Source organism: Hemicordylus capensis, chromosome 2 (assembly GCF_027244095.1).
Source record: "Hemicordylus capensis ecotype Gifberg chromosome 2, rHemCap1.1.pri, whole genome shotgun sequence".
Classification (NCBI taxonomy): Eukaryota; Metazoa; Chordata; class Lepidosauria; order Squamata; family Cordylidae; genus Hemicordylus; species Hemicordylus capensis.
The window spans coordinates 239,340,649-239,354,202 of NC_069658.1; the positions used below are offsets into that span (position 1 = coordinate 239,340,649).

The following is a 13,554-nucleotide window of genomic DNA, read 5'->3' on the forward strand; positions in this document are numbered from 1 at the left end:
CACAGCTGCTACACATTGTGTTGACACTTTCAATGAGCTGTCTGCCACAACCCCAAGATCTGTCCACTAGTCAGTCACTGAGAGCTCAGATTCCATCAGCATATATGTGAAAATGGGGTTTTCTTGCCCCAATATGCATCACTTTATACTTGCTTACATTGAAGCACATTTGCCATTTTGTCACCCACTCCCCCAATTTGGAGAGATCCCTTTGGAGCTCCTGTTAATCTGTTTTGGATTTCACTAACCTAAATAGTTTAGTGTCATCTGCAAATTTGGCCACTTCGCTGCTTACCCCAACTTCCAGATCATTTATGAACAAGTTAAAGAGCACTGGTCCCAGTACATATCCCTGGGGGACCCCACTTCTTACTTCCCTCCCTTGTGAAAACTGTCCATTTATACTTACCCTCTGTTTCCTGCCCTTCAACCAGTTACCAGTCTACACACGAACCTATGCCCTTATCCCATGACTGCTACGTTTTCTCCAGTTTTTGATGAGGAATTTTGTCAAAAGCTTTTTGAAAGTCCAAGTATACTATGTCACCAGGATCACCTTTATCCACATGCCTGTAGACACTCTTAAAGAACTCCAAAAGGTCAGTGAGGCAAGATTTATCTTTTCAGAAGCCATGCTGGTTCTCCTTCAGCAGTGCCCATTCTATATGCTTAACAATTTTATCCTTGAGAATGCTTTCCATCAATTTGCCCAGCCCATATGTTAAGCTAGGTAGCCTGTAATTTCCCGGATTCTACCTGGATTCCTTTTTGAAAACTGGTATATTACATTGGTTACTTTCCAGTCCTCTGGTACAGAGCCTGAATGTAGGGATAAGTCATATTTTTGCAAGAGGTCGGCAATTTCACATTTCAGCTCTTTAAGGACTCTCAGATGGATGCCATCTGGCCCTGGCGATTTGTTAATTCTTAATTTTTCCAGACAGTTTACTACGTCATCTCTTTCCAGTTCTTTAGCCTCTGTCCCTGGGAAGCTTGGTTCAGGCACAGGTATATGCTCAATATCCTCTACCATGAAGACAAATGCAAAGAACTTGTTTAGCTTCTTCTACGGTCTCCATATCTTCCTTAATAATCCCTTTCACTCCCTCATCATCTAACTGACCAACCGCTTCCCTGGCAGGTTTCCTGCTTCATATTTATTTAAAGAAGTTTTTGTTATTCCCCTTGCTGCTTTTAGTTAAATGTTCCTCATACTCTTTTCACTTCCCTTATTGTCTCTTTGCATTTCTTTTGCCAGGCCTTCCAATCTCTGAAGGAAGTCTTCTTCACCTTTACAGCTTCCTTGACTTTACTTGCTAGCCATGCTGGCATCCTTCTGGACTTGGTGGTACCTTTCCTCCTTTTTGGTAGACAATATTTTACATTCTAACTACCTTATCCCACACAGAGTATCTGCCCACTAATACTTTATTGCTCCCCTCACCCCCTGCCACAGCCCCCCTCACCTCACAGATCTCTCCACCCTCACCTGAGCTGCACTCTTGCTCCTCCTCCTCCATCTGGTTGCTTCCATTCCCCTCACCCCTCTTGGTCACTCCTCCATTCCTTTACTCCCTCACCCTCACCCTCCTGGCCATGGCTGCAGCATTGCTGGCACCTAATGGCCAAGCTGCAGCCCCCAATCCCCAGAGACTTCCCCCCATCCCCACCCAGGCCCCACTCCTGCTCTTCCCCACAGGAGCAGCAGCAGCAGTGATTGACTGGGCCCTTCCTTGCTATCGCCACTACCAGTGTTCCCTCTTACAGGGATTCCCAGATGTTGTTGACTACAACTCCCAGAATTCCCAGCTGCAATGGCTTTTGCTTGGGGGTTAGGGGAGTTGTAGTCAACAACATCTGGGAATCCCTGTTAGAGGAAACACTGGCAACCGCCATGGCCGCTCATTCCCCTCAGGCCGCTGACAGGCCTACACCCGTCCCTTGCCTGCCTGCCTGCCTCTGCCAATGGCCTTGGTAGCCCGAAACAGCAGCAGTGGTTGACCTGGCCCTTCCTTGCTGCCAATAGGCACCACTATGGCTGCTCATTCCCATCAGGCCACTAACAAGCTTGGGCCTATCCCTCACCCTTCCTTCTTTCTCTCTTCCCCTCCCTTCTTTTTCTTTCTTTCTCTCTCCTCCACTCACTCTTCCTGACTTTCTTCCCCTCCCTTCTTTCTTTCTTTCTTTCTCTCCTCCTCCCCCCTCCTTCTCTGAGTTAACAGATCTTGTTCATCTGGCTTCCTCATCTAATTCATACAATGGCAGCCTCCTTCTCCTGAACGGGCACTCTTTCCTCCCTCACAACCCCTCTCTTCGCAGACCCCTGCCCACTATCGTGTGTGTGTGTGTGTGTGTGTGTGTGTGTGTGTGTGAGAGAGAGAGAGAGAGAGAGAGAGAGAGAGAGAGAGAGAGAGGGAGAGAGAGGGAGAGAGAGGGAGGGAGGGAGAACGAGAACCATCACAGGCCTCCTCCCCCCTATCTGCATATGGAATCCCCACTACCCAATATATAAGATGGGGCTTCTACTATTGTGGTTTTAAATAAACTCCATGCATTCTGGAGTGAGTCAATTTCGCTGATTTTCTGTTTCATTTTTCTGTTTGCCAAACTCTTCAGTTAAGAGAAGCTTCCTCTTCTGAAGTTCCACATGTCTGTGTTAGACTTCCTTGGTGATTCTCTCCCCACATGTACAGTATGTTGAATTTGATCACACTATGGTCACTATTCCCTACAGGTTCCATGACACTGACATCTCGCACCAGGTCCTGTGCACCATCCAAGGTTGCCTCCTCTCTGGTTGGTTCCATGACCAACCCTTCTAGGGCACAATCATGCAGCGTATCTAGAAATTTGGCCTCTTTTTCATTACTTGGCTGTGAATTTACCCAGTCTAGTCATGGATCACTGAAGTCGCCCATTATTACAGCTCTGTCTCTCTTTGATGCCTCCCTGATTTCCTTCCGCGACTCTCAGTCATGTCAGAGTTTTGATCAGGAGGGCGATAGAAAAAAGAAGCCTTGTATCAATTAAGAGCCCTTCGTTACTGTTCTGACCATGAAAGAACAACAAAGCCAACCTGCCCTGTTTTACTGAGATACAGGGTGATACGGCAGGCTCTCAAGCCAGCAGCAACCCAGGTTCAATGTGAGGGTGGATCACAACCAGGATTTCATCTTGTTTTACTGCAAACTGTCCCCCTCACAGCAAAACTACGCTTCCTTTTCTTCTTCTGTTAACCTGAACAATATACAGTCGGTTGAAGACTTTCCCTTCAGATTATGTTAAACACTGACTCCTGTGCTGGTCTTGTGGTAGCAGGCATGACTTGTCCCCTTAGCTAAGCAGGGTCCACCCTGGCTGCATATGAATGGGAGACTAGAAGTGTAAGCACTGTACGAAATTGCCCGCAGGGGATGGAGTCCTTCTGGGAAGAGCAGACGTTTCAAGTTCCCTCCTTGGCTTCTCCAAAATAGGGATGGGAGAGATTCCTTCCTGCAACCTTGGAGAAGCTGCTGCTAGTCTTTGAAGACAGTACTGAGCCAGATAGACCAATGGTCTGACTCAATATATGGCAGCTTCCTATGTTCCTATTAACCACCCCCTTGGGAATCTCCCCAGTTTGTATTCGTGTTTGTATTTCTTGCACACTTGGTCCCTCACAACCTTCCTCCCTGAGCTAACAGAGGGTTGCCACAGAGTGGTGTTGAGTCTCCCATGAAATGGTGCTCCTGACAGGGTTGGATGCTAACTCTAGGGCGACCCCCTTCTTTACAGCCATGAGCCCGAGAAACTATGTCATGGGGAATTTTAGAATTAGGTGAATTAGGCACAGGCCAGCAATTCCCAAACAAAAGGGTGGTGTATTTGTACAAAGCGGTAAGGGCCTGGGCTTAAGAGGAGAGACGGGAGAAAGAGAGGTTGACTACCCCAAAACCAAGAGATGGGGAAGACAGTAGCTAGCCTAGCCTTCCAGCTTCTCATGGCTTACTCCAGGAGTAGAAAAAATCAGTTTGTTGAGTCTCCAACTTTCTTCAGGGAGACATACTTCTCCTATTCTAACTTAGTTGGAGGGCTATTGGCCACCTCCAGCCTCAAAGGCAGGATGCCTCCAAGTACCAGTTGCAGGGGAGTAACAGCAGGAGAGAGGGGACACCCTAAACTCCTGCCTGTGGCTGGCTTCCAGTTCCAGTGGCATCTGGTGGACCACTGTGTGAAATAGGATGCTGGATTAGATGGGCCTTATCCAGCAGGGCTCTTCTTATGTTCTTAGACATCACTTGGACACAGGTTATCCTGAGGTAGGGCCCAAGTCAATCCCTGAAAGGCTGTTCAAGGCAGCTGAAGCCTTGCTTGCAACTTTTGCTAAACAAACTGAAGGGAGTTGCTAGTCATAGAAACTAGAGCCTTGTACTCAGTGAGTGCAAGGACTGTGTTAACACCCCAGGCTAGTTATACTGGGCAATTTCAACACCAGCTCCAAGGCCGCCTTGTCTGGTGTGAATTACTTGGATTTAATGGTCCCCATAGACAGGCCCCAACTTATATCTCACAGAGATATATATAAAAGATTTATATCTTTTAATAAAATAAACTTATTATTATATATATCTGTGACATTTCCAAATCAGCAGGGCCCAGCTTTCCTCTCTGACACAGACAGGAAACCCTTGAGACTTGTTGAAACCAAGCAAACCTCAAGTACGCTTTTGACTTGTTTCTACAATCAGAACTTACATTAAGAAAGTGAAGCTGAATGTTAATTTAAACTTTTAAAGAAAGGATCTGCATTAGTGTTCACATTGTGTACGGTATCGAGGTGTTTAAATTTGTTCAGAATGGGGTACCTCGTGTTTATCCTCAGAAGACCTGTGTGCATTAGGCTGAGGTAAAAATGAGAAGACCTCAAAGTGGCATATGACTCATAACATAAGCATTTATAGTTACAATTGAACAGTTTCTTAATTTTACTTAGAGTTACTATTGGTACTCAGAATTTTTCACACCAAATATCTTGTGATAGCCCTCTGCTTCTCCATGAATTTGTCCAAAAGGTATAAAAATCCAGCTAAACTAAGTATGGAGTTTATAGACAGAGCAGACCTGCCCAGTCAACTTCTGAATAGAAATGCTGCTGGCTTTCATTGGTTGAACATATATCTCAATTCTGGGTATGCCCAGTTCTCAGGATGCCTCCTTCAGTTCTATGCATAGCTACTGGAAAGAACAAGCCCCACTGGGTACGGGCACAAGAATTAGTGTGGGACTGAGACCAGAAATATCTGGAGTTGCAAACCAAAGGACTTAGCGCTTTCTAAGTGTTACAGAAGACACAAAGAAACATGGTAAAGTGGCTACAGAGTGGGATTCGGACAGAGTTCAAATCTCCGTTCAGCCATGAACCTCACTGGATGACTCTGGGACAGTCACTTAGCTCTCAGCCTAACCTACCCCACAGGGTTGTTACGGGGATAAACATAACCATGTACTCCACTCTAGGCTCCTTGGAGGAAGAGTGGGAGATAATTGTTTAAAAAAGAAAATGGTGATTTCATAAGTCGCCATCGCTTTGGAAAGCAGGCTATAAATGAAATAGACCAAAGTTGCAATTCTATAACTATGCAACAGTACCTAAGAAGCTGTTCTAGCCACTAGATTCTAATACATAAATAAATAAATAATAGATTGTGAGAGGGAGACACAATCCACAAGACACAATCCACTTAGAATGTACCAGGGCGGGGAAATGGCTTCAGCTGAGTTGTCTGAAGCCACACCATGAGTGTCATCATTGTGGGGCATTTGAACTTGGATCTAGATTCAGCACAGCCCACTCCTCCTCAGTGAAATGAGCAGCCTCAAAAGTCACCCTGAAAGAAAAAGAAAACATTTCCACCCTTGAGAGCACACAATGAGATCACATGATCTTCTCTACACAATCCAGAAGGATCCTTAAGGTAAGGTGGCTTGAGAAGGGTGAAGGATTTCCCCCTGAATGGTTATTATCTTTAAATTCCTCTTTTCAACAAAAATGGTTGGTTTATATAGCAAAAGAAAGTGGGGAGGGATGGCTCCCTGTCCCGAAGGAGCGCCAAGTTTTACAAAAAGACACAGTGTAGATACTGGCATCAGCCACTGGAAAAGACCCTCTCCTGGGATGAAGAGGCATACATGCTCCCTCCCTGCTAAATATCTGAACATTCTCAGAGTTGCCTCCCTGCCCAGTTAGCAAGATTCAAGCCATCAGGAGTGGCCTTCAAAGCTTTCCCAGCCGGCAGCTTTGACAGAAGGCAAAGGAAGGAGAGACTCTTTCAGGACCAGGCGACTTTGCCAGGAACACAAGTATCTGTCCGTCCTCCACTCTCCTCCTTCAGCCAGCCCCCCTACCAGATCTGGTGGTAATGGAGTCTCTTAGCCTCCAACAGAAAGAAGAGACGGCTGAGAATCCACTGGCAGGGTCCTTCCACTACCCGAACAGGCCAGGAAAGTGAAGAGAAGATGACGGAGAGAAAGAAATATGTAGAGAAGTTTGTTTAAACCATTCACTCTGGCTTTGCGCACAATTCAAAATGCAGATTTGACTGCATAAAGTCTACAACTGTGGTAACTTAAGTATATTTATAAACTGGGAGAGTTTGGAGAGAAAAGCGCTCCCCCGCCTCCGCAAAAAGGCACAGGATTTCAGTCTGCGTCTACTGAGCTAGATGGACCGAGGGTCTGACTCGGTGGGTAGAAGGCAGTTCTCTCTCTTCCTAACCCCGCCGCCTTGCTCCCAGAGACCTGACTGTAGCAGGGGCGGGCTCCAGCCTCCAGCTCCCGCTTTCTCTCTCTCGCTTCCCCTGCACGAGCCCAGGTAGGAAGTCTGAAGCGGGGAGCCATGCCGGGTGGGATTGCATTCAAAACTCACCAGATCTTGCAGGGGGAGGACCCTGGAGGAGCCCCCGCAACAGCACCCCTGACCGCTTCGCAGAGGGAGAGCAGGAAAGAGGAAGTCCCCCCCCCGCCCCGCATGCCTTTCTTCCTATTTGCTCCTCTAGGATCGAGCTTCGTTCGCTTTAACCCTTAGTTCCCAGGCAGGCAACCTCGGCTCTCCAATGACAACTTACTTGAGTTGAGCTACTACAATTCCCATCATCTCCTGCCACGATAAATAGTTGATGGCAGCTGCAGATCAACAACAGCTGGAGAGGCAAGGTCCCCTGTCCCTGCTTTCAATGGAGGGCCACCAGAAACCAATGAGGACTAGCCACTTGATGCCTTGCCCTAAAGCAGGGCTGCAGAAGTTAGCCTCTCCAAAGGTTTTTGGTACTACAGCTCCCATCACCCCCAGCTGCAGTGGCCAATAGTGAGGGATTATGAGAGTTGTAGTTCAGCTTCTGCAGGGGGGCTGAAGTTGTGTAGCCCTGCATGGCCCGTTCCCTCCCCCAGCTGCCACCATAGAGCAATCAAGGACCATCTCGATCTCCAGAGAGGAGAGAGACAAAGCCAAAAGCACACAACATATAAATGTGTTTCTTTTAGTGTCATTCTTTGTTCAATTTCTAAAATGTAATCAGCTTTGGGAGATTTGTCTGAAAAGCAGAATGTAAATACTTAAAATAAATTGAATCCTCTAGAGAAATCAAGGAGAGAGCTAGCCACTTAATGCCTTGCCCTAGAGATTTAAAGGTGTTTACAAGGCTGAATAAGAGGAAGGCACATTTGTTCTGCAGGTACACCACTACCCCATCTCCCAAAGGTCTTTTCCCCATCTTTTTCTGTTCCTTTACCCACAGAACACCAAGCAACAGGGACCTCTCTGAGTCTTTTACGGAAGCATCCCATGAAACAACAAACATATGGCTTTTGCTTGACTCCTTCTGGGTCCTGATTTTGCCAGAACCACACTCAGAAAATCAGATTTTGGACCTCATCGTGATCCTGGAGCAGTTTGTTACTCTATCCTTCCTGTTTCCTAAATGGAGAGCTGTATTACAGAATCTGGAGTGAAGACTACAGATCAGTTCCCACCTGGTGGCGCTAATATAAGATTCCCTCCTAAGCAGAGCTGTCCCTTGCAGGGTCTCTTGCACCAGTGAGTGACTCTGTGCTAAAACTCCCCCTAGTGCTGGGGAAGGCAGGATTTGCAGCCTCCATACCTTTTACAAGTAAGCAACCTGACTTTCTTGTTAATGGTCCTATTCTTCTTCTTCTTAGGAGATTACTAAGCTTCTCACCAGGATGGCAGGAGAGGCGGGCATCTATTGAAACACTGTGCAGAGGGTTGCTGCTCCGGAAGTGTGAGTGGGCTCTTGATCTGGTTCCCAGGGCATAGTGGCGGATGAAGGATAGAGGCCCCTTCCACATAGCGGCCCTGCAGATATCCTCTAATGGGATCCAATGGAGGTAGGCAGTGGAATTTGCCTTCGCCCTTGTAGAGTGAGCTCTAATGGTGTGTGGGTGTGTGTGGGTGTGTGTTTCTTAGCAAGGGTGTACGCCTGCTTGATGGCTGACCTGATCCAGGCTGACAGTCTTCATGAGGAGACTTGCTTCCCTCTGTTGCGTGTGCAGTGAAGGTAAAAGGACAGCACCTGCCTTACCTCCAGTGTATGCCAAGATTTGAAGAAGGCAAAGGAAAGAACACCAGAAGGCAGATGTCCAGAGAGACGTGTACTGGGACACCACTTTGGATAAGTATTGAGCATCCAGGCTCAGGAGGACTTTATCCTGTTTGAAGGATATGAACAGAGGATCTGACCTAAGCGCTCCGAGCTCCAGCACTCCTCGAGCTGAGGAATTTGCCAGAAGAAATGCTGTTTTGATGGTTAAGTATTTCAGTGGATAGGTAGCCAGCTGGTCTTGTGGTAACAAGCATGACTTGTCCCCTTAGCTAAGCAGGGTCCACCCTGGTTGCATATGAATGGGGGACTAGAAGTGTGAGCACTGCAAGAGATTCCCCTCAAGGGATGGAGCTACTGCTCTGGGAAGAGCAGAAGGTTTAAAGTCACCTCCCTGGTGGCATCTCCAAGATAGGACAATATTTATTTTTTAAATAGGACAAGATTTTTTAATTGAACCAACAAACTACCAAAGCATACAGTACGTTATCAACCCTATCCAAGATAGGGTAGAGAGAGATTCCTCCCTGCAACCTTGGAGACGCTGCCGCCAGTCTGTGAAGACAGACAATACTGAGCTAGATGGACCTATGGTCTGACTCAGTATATATGGCAGCTTCCTATGTTCATTGCCTCAAACGGCATACACCTGCCTATGATAACAGTTTGAAATCAAGCTGCTCCAACTGAAACATACCTCACTGAGGAGGATGAGATGGTGCCTCAGGAAACTACACCCATCATCAGGGTGTAAGAACATAAGAACCCTAGAGAGCACTGTTCTGCCACCACTGGGGAGAGGAGAACTGCCTTTCTGGGCTTCACACCACTGTTTCCTCTAACAGGGATTCCCAGATGTTGTTTACTACAGCTCCCAGCATCCCCAGCTGCAATGGCCTTTGCCTGGGGATTATGGGAGTGGTAGTCCACAACATCTGGGGATCCCTGTTAGAGGCAACACTGCTGCACACCCTTTATGTAAAAGATCAAAAGGGTAAGTGGCCTCTTCCAGTTTTCACATTCCCATGGCAACCAATCTCCTGCCGAAGGCAACAGATGTTTTAACCCTTCTTCCCTCCTTGGCTCATGGCTGCAATTGCTGCCTTGCCATGGAGCCCCTGGGCATCTTTAAGAAGGGACGTTTGTCCCCTGCTAACTGAGCACAGAGGCACCTTTTAAAAGTGGTGATTCTCTTTATTTAGCAGGGGGAGAGCAACTGGCCCTATCCATCCCAAGCACAGCATCCTTCCAGTGGCTGTTGCTGGGGATAACAGTGGCGTAACTATAGGGGGGGCAGGGGGGCATGTGCCCCGGGTGCCACCCCGCCAGGTCATGTGGGGGGGGGCGCCAAAAAGTGGCTTCCCCCCCGCCGCCCCCCCTGGATCGCCCGCCGAGTGTGGCGGCGGGCATGCGGGTGGCAATTTGGCGGTGGGTCGCCCGCGGAGTGGTGGCGGCGGCGGCTGGCCCTGGGTGCCGTTTCCCCCCGATACACCACTGGGGGATAATACTATGTTCCTATGAAACCTAAGACTATGTTTCTTTTTTTAGGATTGTGAGGCCTTTAGGGATGGGGGCGGGGGCATTATTTATTTATTTACAGCTATGTATACTGCTTAGGGAACTTTTGTTGGAAAGCGTTACATAAATATCCGTTGTGTTTGTAATCCCACAACAGAAGCCAGTTGCCTTCAGTTTGGGCTCCTTCATCCTTTACGTAATAGGTGCTACACTGCTAATGCATGTTTTCAGTTGTGAGATGAAAGTACCAAAGATAGAAGATCGTCTTCTTTATCTCCTGGTGATGAAGCATGTTCAAGTCAGATCAAAGAAATGAATGCATGTAATGTAAACTGACAGGCTTTTACTTTGCCCCTGTTCGCTGGGCTATGGGGTGGGGACAGACAGAAAGACAACACAACAGCCCTAGTTGCAGTCCAACAGAGGAGCAGATCCAGAGACCAATCCAAACAGCACCAATTTGTAAGTGAAGCTTACTCTGACCCCACCCCACCCCACGTCCCACCCGGCACAACCCAAGGGTTTATTTCATTATTGTTGACCATTTCGACCTGCTCTGCTCCCCACCCCCCATCCTCCCCCTTTATGGGAATTTATCTCCCATATAATGTAGTGGCACAGTGTTGGAGTAGGACCAGAGAGACGGAGTTCAAATCCTCGTTCATCCATGAGACTCACGGGTTGACTCTGGGCCAGTCACTGATCTCTCAGCCTAACCGACCTCACAGGGTTGTTGTGAGAAAAAAATTGACCATGCATACTGCTCTGGGCTCTGTGGGGGAAGAATGGGATATGAGTGTAAAAATAATTAAAACAGAAGAACTTTCTGCACTCTAGATTCATGTACCTTCAGATTTTAGCTGCATTGCATTCATGGAGTTATGTGTATCCTTGCTGTATCAAACAGATTTTTGTTCAGACATCTCCCATCTGTGAGCTTGAGGTTCTTGATACAATTAAGGAATTGTTATCAAGCGACTGCATTCTGAAAGTAGTAGAACCACCCATGTCTCTTATTGTCATTAAGCAGCATTAGAATGTGTTGGCTTTTTTACCCAGAGGTATTTTATACAAGGCTGTTTTGGAGTTTGTCTGAAGAATTATGTTGCCACAGATCACACAGCATAATAATATGGAACATTTTGCTGGGTCTAGTTTGAGATCTAATATCAGGAGGTAACATTCTCATCTTTGTAGTTTGTTTAAAATATATGACAAGAGATACTTTTTATAAGATTCCAAGTTGTTTTTGTATGGTGTGCAAGGTTCTTTCCTCTTTTAATTTGTATGTTCAGACCCCAAGCTCAATGACCATACCTTTTAAACTTCAAAGTTTTATTCACAGACTTAAGGCATATAGAATGGTAAATGTGTAGCAAGAGGTACATAAAATGATAAATGTGTGGGAAAAGATACATAAAATACAAGCATGAGCAAAGTATAACATCCTAAGAAGCATAAAAGGTGTGGCATGTAAAGTTACAATTAATAGTGATGTCCCCTAACCCTTTTACATACCAAATGAAACTAAGATCCTTAACCTATACCCCCAAGATAAATAATATTTACTAGGGATGTGCATGAACTGATTCAGCATTCTATCCCTAGAACATCAAACAGGTTCAGAAACCGGCCTTCGAAACAGTTCGAAGGCCGGATGTGTAGGACTTTAAGGAGCGGGAAGAGTGCTCTTACCACCTTACTGGCCACGATTCCCATGCCGGCACTGTGGTTAAAAACGGTCCCATGGGCCAGCAGCGCACTTCCTTGCCACCCTAGCGTGCATCAGACCAGAATTGCTCGGTGTGCATGCGCATGTCATGCGAGGACCCATTTCTAACCATAGCAACGGCAGGAGAGACATGCCTGGAGGGTGGTATGGAGCACCCTTCCCGCTCCTTAAAGGAGCCCCCCTCAACTCCTGGGAGTGCACGGAACCGGTTCTGTGCACATCTCTAATATTTACTCTTATGGCAGCTTGGGTTGTTTTCAGGATTCTCCAAAAGAAATCAGAAGACTTGAGATTTAATAAGAATGATGGTTGTGAAGGGAAGTGGGGGTATTTTCTGAAAGAAATGGCAATAAAGAGCCCCTGGTGGCGAAGTGGTAAAACTGCTACCCTGTAACCAGAAGGTTACAAGTTTGATCCTGACCAGGGGCTCAAGGTTGACTCAGCCTTCCATCCTTCCGAGGTCGGTAAAATGAGTACCCAGAATGTTGGGGGCAATATGCTAAAAATCATTGTAAACCGCTTAGAGAGCTCCGGCTATAGAGCGGTATATAAATGTAAGTGCTATTGCTATTGCATCTTGGAGAGAGGGAGAGAAATGAGAAATGTGCAAGAAGGAAAAGGTAAAATGTAAGGGAACAAAGCTGGGGGGGAATCCCTGTTTTCCTGCTGATTTTACATTTTTATATTAAAAAAAAACCAAACTTCTCCCCTTTGTCTTCTTAGGCCCTGATTGATTTCCACTTGTTGCACCCAGGCTTCTCATTGGCTCTTTGCATTCCCTATTTCCATAGTAGTTAGAAATCTAATATTCTGTGTTGATCTGGCCACCTGGATCCCACCAAAAAAGCCAATCCCCCACTTTTGACAAGACTTGTTAGGTCTTGTGATTCTTCTTCTTCATCCATCAGTAAGGTACCAGGTACCATATACCTACTTGACAAGGGGCAAGTGGAATGGGTCTTCTAGTCCTCTCCCCCCATACATTCCAAGACTTGTGACCCCGAGAAGTATTAGTGGCCTCATCTTCAAGTACTCTTTGGCTAAACCCCTGCTAACTTGGCAAAGAGGCACCTAAAGTGGTGATTCTCTTTATTTAGCAGAGGGAGAGTAACTGGCCCTATCCACCCCCAGCACAGTACCTCCAGTGACTGCTACTGGTGTATATCTTACGTTTCTTTTTAGATTGTGAGCCCTTTGGGGACAGGGAGCCATCTTATTTATTTATTATTTCTCTGTGTAAACTGCCCTGAGCCATTTTTGGAAGGGCAATATAGAAATCGAATAAATAAATATATTAGAATAATAAATAATAAATTAAAAATGGTACCAATCTGTGCTTCACTCTTGCCCGGAGGCAATTTCTCCTTTCAAGCAAAGTTAACCTGAGTATGGCTTCTCTGCTAGATTCCGTCATAGTACACTGCAAGATGTTAGCTCTTCCCCTTTAATTCTTTTCATTAGGTTCCTATTCTAGTCCATTGTTCCTTTTCAGTATGAGCTTCCATAGTCCAGCATAGTCCAAAAACAGGCCCTCATCAGCAACATGTATTTATCATTTCTGCCGACTCAAATTTAAAGGATTTCAGGAAGAAGAAGGCCGGAAAGGCTCTCTCTGAGACTGAAAGCTACTGCCAGTCAGAGTCCTGTAGCTTCAGATGTTCCTACATCTTTTAAAAGATGTTTAATACATTTGTTTAAGCAGATTTTGAG

At 46.4% G+C, this 13,554-nt stretch overlaps 1 protein-coding gene and 1 pseudogene across 1 annotated transcript in view; both read right to left on the reverse strand.

Annotated features, from left to right (window-relative positions):
- The window catches only part of LOC128347498 (zinc finger protein 420-like), a 31,776-nt gene extending 24,805 nt beyond the window's left edge, over positions 1–6,971 (reverse strand). Inside the window, exon 1 of the mRNA XM_053302344.1 lies at positions 6,905–6,971. The gene's annotated coding sequence lies outside the window, so the exon portion shown is untranslated. The remainder of the gene's footprint in view (positions 1–6,904) is intronic.
- LOC128347569 (zinc finger protein 208-like) overlaps positions 1–13,554 on the reverse strand; it is a 42,874-nt pseudogene that overhangs the window by 4,674 nt on the left and 24,646 nt on the right.